This window comes from Rhinatrema bivittatum, chromosome 1 (assembly GCF_901001135.1).
Source record: "Rhinatrema bivittatum chromosome 1, aRhiBiv1.1, whole genome shotgun sequence".
Classification (NCBI taxonomy): Eukaryota; Metazoa; Chordata; class Amphibia; order Gymnophiona; family Rhinatrematidae; genus Rhinatrema; species Rhinatrema bivittatum.
In genome coordinates, this window is record NC_042615.1 from 298,062,099 (window position 1) to 298,073,823 (window position 11,725).

Genomic DNA, 11,725 nt, shown 5'->3' on the forward strand with positions numbered 1-11,725 from the left:
CAATTGCCTCCTTGGATGATATCCAGAAGGTAACAGTTTTACATTACCTGAAGGAAACTCAGCTAACTGCAAACCCTGCAAATATGGAATCAGGCAGAAACTAAATAATATGTGGGCCACTAGCTAGGAAGGGAGAGCATTAAAATGGTAGAAAAAGTAGAGGCCTTACTATAGGATATAGTTCCTGCAACAACAAAAAAAAAGTAGATGGCAGTCAGGATATTATAGAAAGTTAATTCCTGAATTTTCTACCTTACCTATAGGCCTGACAAATCTCACCAGGAATTCAGCTCTGAATTTGATTACATGGTCCCAGAATCTGAAAAAAAGCATTTTGAGAAATAAAAAGAATTTTGTGCAGTTCAGCCTTAAGAAAACAGTTTATTCGCTACACAGATGCATTGAAATTGAACTGGCTACAGTGCACTCAGTTTGAAGGTTCTGAACGTCCATTATTGTTCCTAAGCAGTAAACTATTCTCTTGGGAAAATAATTATTTGGCAGTAAAGTGTGTGTGGATAAAGTGGATGTTACTGGGATTTTATTCTCTATTTCCAGCCAAAGACGAGTTGCCAAATTATAGGTCCATGGTAAGTCAGTAATGACTAACTTTATTTTGACAATGCCAAAGTGGTAATTGCAGAGATTTTTTTTTTTTTAAATCAGAATAGCAAATGTACTTTTATTTGCATGGATTTTTGTACCAATGGCAACATGACTAATGGACACTGGTCACCATTTACATTCTACCAAACAGAAGAAATATGTGAAATAAACATAAAGTATGTTCTCAGATTACCAGCTGCAGAGCAAGCTGAAGATTCAAGTGTGATTAAAGAAAATACATTCAGGATAAAAATTCAGAATTCTGTAGGAACAGGGAAGCAGTGTGAAATACATAGTTGCAAAGAAACACCTTAAGAACTTTAGATTTAGTGAACATTATTTTTCAAAATATGGCCTTGTTAGTGAGGAACGAAGGTGAAAGAAGTCAAATATATTTTGGGTTCTAGTCACTCAGATTTATGAGTTGGAAACATTGTTGATAGAAAGTTGCTATCTTTGTGGCAAAAAGCGCTTCCTCTGATATTTTGTTTTCTTTCTTACAATTTATTGATATTATTCAAAGTTTTACAGAGTTTTCAGTGTTCCTAAATAATGGAGAATGATATTGATCTACAAGTAGACAACTGGAATTCATCAATCTCAAAATCCCTAGATATTATAGCCCCCAGAATTATGTACAATTACATCCAAACCTAAAGCTGCCTGGGTCCCATCTACTTTACGTAAAATGGAAACGAAGCTGAGATGTCTCGAAAGACACTGGTGCAAGAAACCATCGCCAGAGTGAAAAAAAATGCTTACTATACTCTGTTAAAAAAAAAAAAAAATATATATATATATATATATATATAAGAAATTGGCTATACAAAAAATCTTTTTATGCAACCATGATAAAAATGGCAATGGTAATCCCAAGATTTTATTCAATATCATAAAATGTTTAACCACACAGAAATCTATGCCATATCACAATCTCTCCAATGCTTAGTACAATGAGAGAGCTCATTATTTTCAAGATAAAATTTCTGTTGAATTTTCACATTTGCCCATTCCAAGAGTGGGCCAATCCCCCCACCACTATGTTCCTAGTCTACTTTTTCTGAAATAGACTGTCTAACTGTATCTCTCTTACTCACAAAATTAAAAATCTCAAATTCTCCTTACAACTCCTGCTCAGGTTTGTTAAAAGAAAGTCAGGATTTCATATCTCCATCCATAGCACAACTAATAAACTTGTCTCTCAAAACTGGCATTAAAACAAACATCAATTTTATCTATTCCCAAAAAAAACCCTTTGACCTTATCGATATTATCAACCTTCGTCTAATAGCTACCTTACCCACGGTTGCCAAAATTACTAAATCCATTGTTCTCCATCAACTTACAGAATACATCACCGATAATAACATACTTCATCCAAATCAATATGGTTTCCACAAAGGACACAGCACAGAAACCTTACTTCTTTCTATATTTGACTCTATCATTCGAGGTTCTGATGCCAACACAGACTACATTGTTATTCTCCTTGATCTCATGGCCGTTTTTCATACTTTAAATCTTGACATACTCCTTAATAATCTACAATTTATAGGCATCAAAGACACTGTATTTCAATGGTTTAACTCTTTCCTCTCCAAGCATCCCCAGCAAATTCATTTAGATTCTTATTACTCGGATTGGTACACCACCACATCTGGAGTTCCCCAAGGTTCTTCACTATCAGATATGCTATTTAACATTTACTTCCCCTCTGTAATAATTTTAAGTGAACTAGGCATAGATTTTAAAATATCCAACTTCTCATACCATACATAACCTCATGGTCTCATACTTTCTCTAAACACCTGGCTAACACATAATTGATATATATTAAATCCTGCTAAAAAAAATCATACATTTATCAACAATTCCAAACTCCCTCTGCTGCCCCCCTCCATTTTTTAATTTTGACAATCAATCTATTCCCATTGTCACATCTGCCCGCAACTTAGGAGTCATACTTTACTCAAAATTATCAATGATCAACAATATATCAAACATAGTAAAAAAAATTCCTTCTACAAATTAAATCTTCTTAAGAATCTAAACCCCTGCTATTTCCTACAGATTTCAGAACTGGTTTACAATCTCTGATTCTGTCCACGCTCGACTGTTGTAATTCATTATATATTGGTCTCCCTGATTCAACTATCCACCCGCTTCAGCTTATTCAAATGCCGCACCACGTCTCCTAACAGACACTAAGGGGCGGATTTTAATAGCCCTGCTCGCGTAAATCCGCCCGGATTTACGCGAGCAGGGCCCTGCGCGCCGGTGCGCCTATGTTCAATAGGCCTACCGGCGCGCGCAGAGCCCCGGGACTCGCGTAAGTCCCAGGGTTCTCCGAGGGGGGCGTGTCGGGGGCGGGCCCGGTCGTCGCGGCGTTTCGGGGGCGTGTCGGCAGCGTTTTGGGGGTGGGTACGGGGGCGTGGCTACGGCCCGGGGTGGTCCGGGGGCGTGGCCGCGCCCTCCGTACCCGCCCCCAGGTCGCGACCCGGCGCGCAAGAGGCCCGCTGGTGCGCGGGGATTTACGCCTCCCTTTGGGAGGCGTAAATCCCCCGACAAAGGTAAGGGGGGGGCTTAGACAGGGCCGGGTTGGTGGGTTAGGTAGGGGAAGGGAGGGGAAGGTGAGGGGAGGGCAAAAGGAAGTTCCCTCCGAGGCCGCTCCAATTTTGGAGCGGCCTCGGAGGGAACGGGGGTAGGCTGCGCGGCTTGGCGCGCACCGGCTATACAAAATCCATAGCCTTGCGCGCGCCGATCCAGGTTTTTAGCAGATACACGCGGCTCCGCGCGTGTCTACTAAAATCCAGCGTACTTTTGCTTGCGCCTGATGCGCCAGCAAAAGTAGGCCTACTCGCGCGGTCTGAAAATCTACCCCTAAGTCTAGAGAACACATTACCCCAATTCTTCATAATCTTCATTGGCTTCCGATTTGTCAACACATTCACTATAAAATGTAACGTTTTCAACCTAATTCATAACCTCTCTGCTGTCTGGCTATGCACTTCTCTATGCCTGTACCAACCGCAACACCCCCTACTCTCAACTGATAAAAAAAAAACCTTCTCCAAGTACCCACTGTGAGGGTCACCAGGCTCGATGTAACCAGAAAAGTGCCTTCTCCGTAGCAGGACCCTCTCTGTGGAACTCCATTCCAACAATACTTAGGCTCATAACCAATTTCAAAGAATTCAAGAAGAAACTCAAAACCTACTTATACTCTTCTGCTTTCAGCTTATAAAGTTCAGATTAACATACTTGCGCTAATTGTTTTTGGTTTGTTTGCTTTACTCATTCACTGTAATTTGTAAATCTTTTCTTTTTAACAGTTTTATGTTTTAAAATATTTTTTATTATATTATATATGTTATAACCTGTAAACTGTTTTGTCCAACATGCTTGTATAAACAATATATAAAAACTTTAAAATAAATAAATACATGTTATCAGGATGCTTTCATTGTTTCAGAAAAATATATGCTTACTTAGATGCATTAGCTCTCTTAATGCAGAGCAGCAGGGCTCCATGATTTCAGTTTGCTTTCATCTTGTCTTGCTGGCACCATTAAGGTCTCCATCTTTCGTTGTTTAAACACAACTGAGACAGCCTTTTATATCTTAGGAAAAGTGAATAAACATCCTTTATGTGGTGTTTTTTTTAGATTGAATCTGGCTCTAACTTGTTTAATAATAAATTGTAGCTTTATTATAATATGCATAACTCATTTTTAGCTTGCTATGTAGAATTTCTCTTCTACTATGACCAATACTTGAATTGGGTGGAGGAAGAACATTGTATATGCTCAAGCTACAATGTCTGTTCTAAGGACAAGAAACCCAAAATGCTTGTACACCCTTCAGTTACCAAACTGCCTCATTTTAATATTTTCGAAAGTGCTTACGAAGCCTACCTCCAAAATGTTGAGGAAAAATAAAATTAAAATGTTTCATTCGTATTGGAGAAATTCTAGTGTCATTAGAAAAAAGTTTAGAGAATGCAATATTTAGGGAAGCCTTGCATATCTGCAGAAATGCAACATATGAAAATTTAAAAAAAAATCTTCCTTTACATATATTGCATAGCCTATAATGGCTTATTGGCAGTACTGCACAGCAATGAGGAACCATCCCTTCACAAATACATACCAGCTTTATATCGATAGGAAGTTTGTCTTCTCTCTATTCCACTCTTCCTAAGATTGGATACCTTAACAGCTTAGAACTGATCATACAAAGTAGTCTAGTGTAGGGCTGGTAGCAGAATGGGGAAAGGGGTGGTCTTTTGCATACAGCACACAGATTCTCAGCCTTCAACATTCAAGTACCTGAGATACACAACACAGGACCATCATTTTGGACAATTACCCCACCACATATGCTACTCCATGACTGAAGAAAAACTTGCTTCCAAGTTTCAGCTGAAATTTTTTTTTTCTTCTGTAAATATATTTTATGATTTGAACATTTCTTAAATGTAGTGTAATTTGCTTTGTGTGTTCAGAAGTGCTTTACATGAAAAAAAGATGAGTGGTAAAGTGTAAGTTGATGTACGGTATGAAGGGATGAGAGTTGTGTACAGTAGCTTGTATGATTGTACAATTCATGCTTGCTAATTTAGCATTACTAGTGTCTGTCTTGCAATCACATTATTTGCACACACAGCAGGAGTAGTTTGAAGGCCTAAAATAGCCCTGAAAATTCTATGGAAAACTCTCCCATATAGTGTGCCCAACACTAATTCCCAGCCCCCATCCTGATTATAGTTAACTCACTGCAAACTCTTCTTGAAACAGTCTTGGTGATGCATTTGTACTTCAGATATGCAATGATAATGAAAGTTGCATGTTGCCAGGGGAGCTGAGCTGATCTGCTGCTGAAAAAGACATGGAGCCAGCTCTTCCAACATACCTTTATTACTTAAATCGATCATTTTCAGCCACCAGCAAGGCCTGCAATACTCTGCTAAGCCCTACCCATCTCTTCCAACAGGTGCACAGCAGCTGCATTCTGACTGCTAAAGGGAAACTATTAACCCCATGATTACCAGATTGCAGGCTGATTAAAGAACATAAGATATGCCATACTGGGTCAGACCAAGGGTCCATCAAGCCCAGTTTCCTGTCCCCAATCCAAGTCACAAGTACCTGCAAGTACCCAACATTAAATAGATCCCATGCTATTAAAGCCGGAAACAAGCAGTGGCTATTCTTCCAGGAGCTTATTCAAACAATTTTTAAACCCAGCTATTCTAACTGCCTTAACCACATCCTCTGGTAATGAATTCCAGAGCTTAATTGTGCATTGAGTGAAAAAACTTTCTCCAGTTCATTTTAAATGAACTGTTACTTGCTTAACCTCTCTACTTTCCTCCTCCCATTAACACATTTCAATAAGACTTTAAGTAAAGTACCTAATTCTGACTGGTGGATTCCCTTGTAGGAAAAGATTCCTGCCCCTAGAATCTCCTGTTTCACTATTGCCTGTACCATCCCCTGAGAACATGAGGAAGTGTTATCAGAATAAAATAAGCTTTGGTCAGTAATACCAAAACATAACAAACTCAATCTAAAGCAATGCTTTAGATGGTGCATTTCGCATGTGATGCATGCAAAATGGCCTTGTTCAAACTTCTTGGGCCAACCGCCACATTAAGGAATTTGGCAACCTCTTGCTAGGTGGCCTTATTGTTTGCAGTTTTGCTGGGCAACTCTAGCAAACTTGCCCTCCCTGACAATCCCAGCAAGCTGATGCAACAAACAAATTGAACTGTAGCAGTCCCATCACTGAAGCAGTTGAACATTGTGGAAACATTCGCCGCTCACTTCATCAACAAGACTGCAACTGTCACGAACACCTTCAATAAATCTGATTATGATGAACCCGACAATGTCCTGATCATTCAAGGCCCAACCTGGGAATGAGTTAATGAAATCACTGATTTGGACACCACTAAAATTATCAATAACCTGAAACCTTCTTTGAATCCTCTCAGTCCTTGCCATGCATCTCTACTTAAACTTATCAAGCTGGATATTGCTCCGTTCATCACTAAGTTCATCAACTCTTTGCTACAACATGGCATAGTCTCTTAACTCCTAAAACAAGCCTCAGTTTGACTTATCAAGAAACCAACTGCTGATCCAACCATCACCTCCAGATACTGCCCAATCTCCTCCCTTTCTTTCATGGCCAAAGGATTAGAAACTGCAGTTCTCCACCAACTCTGTGACTTCATTGATTCAAATAATATCTCCCAATTCCAGTTTGCTTTTAGGAAGCACCACAGCACTGAACTGCTACTGCTACTAAGTTTTGACACAGTGAGACAAGGCTTTGACTAAGGCTCCTCATTCCTCCCATGTCTACTTTGCTGCATTCAACACGATCAATCACTTCATCCTACTCTCAAGACTGCTCTCCTTTGGGATACTGGTTGTGTTGGCCTGGGTCTCTTCATAACTTAACAACAGGACACAAGTTCAAATTGATTTTGTTACCTCCCCCTTGATGCCTCTGACTTCTGGAGTTCCCCAGGGGTCTGCTCTCTCCGCTTCATAATTTAACCTTTACCTAACTCCATTAAGCCACATCCTCAATGACCTTGGAGTTCACTATAAAATCAATGCCGACGATATTCAATTATTTTTTCCTCTCAAGGAAGTATGGGCCATGATGAATCTTTCCTCACCAACTGCTTTATATCCATTCAAAAATGGGTCCACTGTAATAAACTAATGCTTAACATATCTAAAACAGAAATCATTGTATTGTCACACCATCCTGTTGCCGACACAACCAACCATATCTTGGGAGTCATTATTGACCCTTCACTCTGTATGCACAACCATATAAAAACTATCACCAACTCCTCCTTCCTCAAATTGTGCCTGCTCCATCATCTCAAGCCCTTTCTCGAATTTTCAGAATTCAGGTCAGTCCTTCAATCCCTATTATTCTCTGAGTTAGACTACTGCAATTTCCTTTTGACAGGTCTACCATCAAACATTACACACCCACTACAAATCAATCAAAACTCAGCAACAAGACTCCTTACCAGAACTCTCATGCACGATCACATATCACCTGTACTCAAATCTCTTCACTGGCTCCCTATCTAATACCGAGTCCAGTATAAGATAGAGATGATTCTTCACTCCTTTATACACAGCCTGGATTCTCCATGGTTCTCCACAGCAATAAAAATCTACACTCCCTCCCAACCGCTCAGTTCATCTAACCAAATACTACTGGATACTCCACATCCAAAGCTCACCCACCTTATAGAAACCAGAGTGCGCACACTCTTCTCTGCAGGATCACTCCTATGGAACAGCCTACTTAACAAAGTTAGATATCTCCATGAAAGGACCTTTAAAAAAGCCCTAAAAACCTTTCTCTTCAAGAAAGCATTCCCCAATCTAACTGACTATGGACTACCCCCAACATGCCCCCCTGCAGATGATGCTACTTAATTTTCCTTTCCCTCTCCTCTACTCTTTTCTACATTTGAACCTCTACCCCTTTTTCGTTAATGATCCCACTCTCTAAATACATGTGCTTTCCTTCCTCTGTTCCTAAGATATTTACCTTGTCCTCTTCCCTCTTTTCCTCCTTTTCAGTATGTGCTTTACATTGTACCCCACTCTAAACATAGGAAGGATGGGAAATCTATTTTAAATAAATAATATCCCCAGCAATGAGCTTACGCTTACTGCACTAGCTATAATTGCTTGCTGCTGATTTTGTACAAGCAGTGCAGCAGCACAGATACAAATTCTTGAATATTTTCTAAAGCTCTGTTCCAGGCTAGAAGTGCTGCTCTTCTTACACACAACAACTTATATATGTAGTCTATCATTCTTTCATCCAATATAGTGCCAAAACAACAGTGGGCTGCCATCCAGATGGGGGGCTATGCAATAATCTTTATTATGCATAATACGGTCCTCTTATGCACACTAAAAATAGGATAAGTGACTGAACCCCAGTCTGTCACTGTATACCAGATTCCATTTCCAGAGATGCAATATCTTGAGCTATCCATCCCCTTTTGCCATCCTCCCACCTAGAGAGCCGAGATTGGTTGCTCCTGCCCTTTATAACTAGCCATTTTGTGACTAAAGATGTGGCTAGAATTCAGTGCAGAGCCGACATCAGACAGGAAAGATACAGATTTGTGTCCCTCCCTGTCTCACCAGTTTCCCTTAAGAACATAAGAACATGCCATATTGGGTAGAGCAAGGGTCCATCAAGCCCAGCATCCTGTTTCCAACAGTGTCCAATCCAGGCCATAAGAACCTGGCAAGTACCCAAAAAATAAGTCTATTCCATGTTACCATTGCTAGTAATAGTGGCCATTTTATGTCAACTTAATTAATAGCAGGTAATAGACTTCTCCTCCAAGAACTTATCCAATCCTTTTTTAAACACAGCTATACTAACTGCACTAACCACATCTTCTGGCAACAAATTCCAGAGTTTAATTGTGCGTTGAGTGAAAAAGAACTTTCTCCGATTACTTTTAAATGTGCCACATGCTAACTTCATGGAGTGCCCCCTTGTCTTTCTATTATCCGAAAGAGTAAATAACCGATTCACATCTACCCATTCTAGACCTCTCATGATTTTAAACACCTCTATCATATCTCCCCTCAGCCATCTCTTCTCCAAGCTGAAAAGTCCTAACCTCTTTAGTCTTTCCTCATAGGGGAGCTGTTCCATTCCCTTTATCATTTTGGTCGCCCTTCTCTGTACCTTCTCCATCGCAATTATAACTTTTTTGAGATGCGGCAACCAGAACTATACACAGTATTCAAGGTGCGGTCTTACCATGGAGCGATACAGAGACATTATGACATTTTCCGTTTTATTCACCATTCCCTTTCTAATAATTCCCAACATTCTGTTTGCTTTTTTGACTGCCACAGCACACTGAACCAACAATTTCAATGTGTTATCCACTATGACGCCTAGATCTCTTTCTTGGGAAGTAGCACCTAATATGGAACCTAACATTGTGTAACTATAGCATGGGTTATTTTTCCCTATATGCATCACCTTGCACTTGTCCACATTAAATTTCATCTGCCATTTTGATGCCCAATTTTCCAGCCTCACAAGGTCTTCCTGCAATTTATCACAATCTGCTTGTGATTTAACTACTCTGAACAATTTTGTATCATCTGCAAATTTGATTACCTCACTCATCGTATTTCTTTCCAGATCATTTATAAATATATTGAAAAGTAAGGGTCCCAATACAGATCCCTGAGGCACTCCACTGCCCACTCCCTTCCACTGAGAAAATTGTCCATTTAATCCTACTCTCTGTTTCCTGTCTTTTAGCCAGTATGTAATCTCGTGTTTGGTTGACGCCCACTGCCCTCAACACCCGATGGGCACGATCAATTTTAATGCTGGCTGGCAACCTGCCTTCATGTTCTGTGGTTGATTGTAATAAAAATAAACTGAAAGGCTGGATTAGCTCTGTACAGTCATTATTTTCAGGCATTTCAGAGAAACCCCGGAACCTAAGGTTTCCCCTGCGAGCTCTATTTTCTAAGTCTGCTAATTTTGTTTTCATCATGTTCTGAAATACAGTGGGTGCATTGCACAGGCCGAAGGGCATTACTAAGTACTCAAAATGGCCATTTCGAGTGTTGAAGGCCGTTTTCCATTCGTTGTCACTGCAAATGTGAACTAAGGTGTAGGCCCCCTTCAGGTCAAGTTTTGAGAATATTTTGGCCCCCTGAAGCCGGTCAAACAGCTCTGAGATTAAAGGCAGGGGGTAGCGGTCTTTAATCGTGATCTCGTTCAGACCTCGGTAATCAATAAAAGGATGTAAGGTACTGTCCTTCTTCCCCACAAAGAAGAAGCCTGCGCCGGCTGGAGACTTCGATGGTCTAATAAACCCCTTCTGTAAATTCTCCTCGATGTATTCAGACATAGCCTTGTTCTCAATCACTGAGAGTGGATAGACACGTCCTTTAGGAGGTTCAGTATTGGGTTTCAGTCTTATGGCACAGTCATAGGACCTATGGGAGGAAAAATGTCGTCAGCTTCTTTGGAAAACACATCACTAAAAGATGCGTATTGAGGCGGTAGTCCCGGCATCACTGGAGTTGTAGGCATGCAGATGAGAGGAGCAATCTCTTTAAGGCACTTTCCATGACAACCTGGGCCCCAGCGGGAGAGTTCCAAGGAAGCCCAGTCGAATTGGGGTTGGTGCGACTGCAACCAGGGTAACCCTAGGACGATAGGGCGCATGGCCTTCTCTAACACAAAGAAGGGAATTGACTCTTTATGGAGAGTTCCGGTGCAAAGGGTTACCGGTTCGGTTTGGCAAGTCACGTCACCCGGTAAGGGCTCCCCATGGATGGAAGATAGTAGTGGAACCTTCAAAGTGACGAGGGGAATCCTCAAATGTTCCACTAGGTGTTGAAGAATAAAGTTGCCTCCTGCCCCTGAATCCACCAGGGCAAGAGTTTGAAACTCAGACGGTCCGCAGATCAAGGAGACTGGGAGAGAGAGCGGAGGAGAGGGCATAGTAAGGCCTAAGAACAGTCCTCCTGCAGGACTTAGGCCCGTCCATTTCCCGGACAAATTGGGCATGTTGGGACATCGTGACCAGCCTGTCCACAATACATACACTGACCATGCCTCTTCCGAAGTCTTCTCTCTTTAGAAGTCAAATGACTGTGACCAAGTTGCATCGGTTCATCTCCACTGGCAACAGGAATTACTAGAACCATCCGAGGTGCAGGTTTAGCACTAGCCTCCTTCTGACCTGGTCCTCTATTAGGCCGGAGTTCTTTCACCTTATCATAAAGCTGGTGGTCGATTCTAGTAGCCAAAGCCACTAGTTCATCCAGCGAGACAGGTGTTTCACAAGCGGCCAGCTTGTCTTTCAAGCGAGTATCCAGGCCTCTGAAGAAGAGAGTTTTCAGGTATTTGGGGTCCCAGCAGAGTTCTGTAGCAAGAGTCTTGAACTCTATTGCAAAATCAGCCAGCGGTCGGCTGCCTTGCTTCAGGTCCACCAGACCAGAACCGGCAATGGTCACTCGGGCAGGATCGCCAAAAATGGACTTAAATAAGTCCAAAAAATCCGTCAATATCC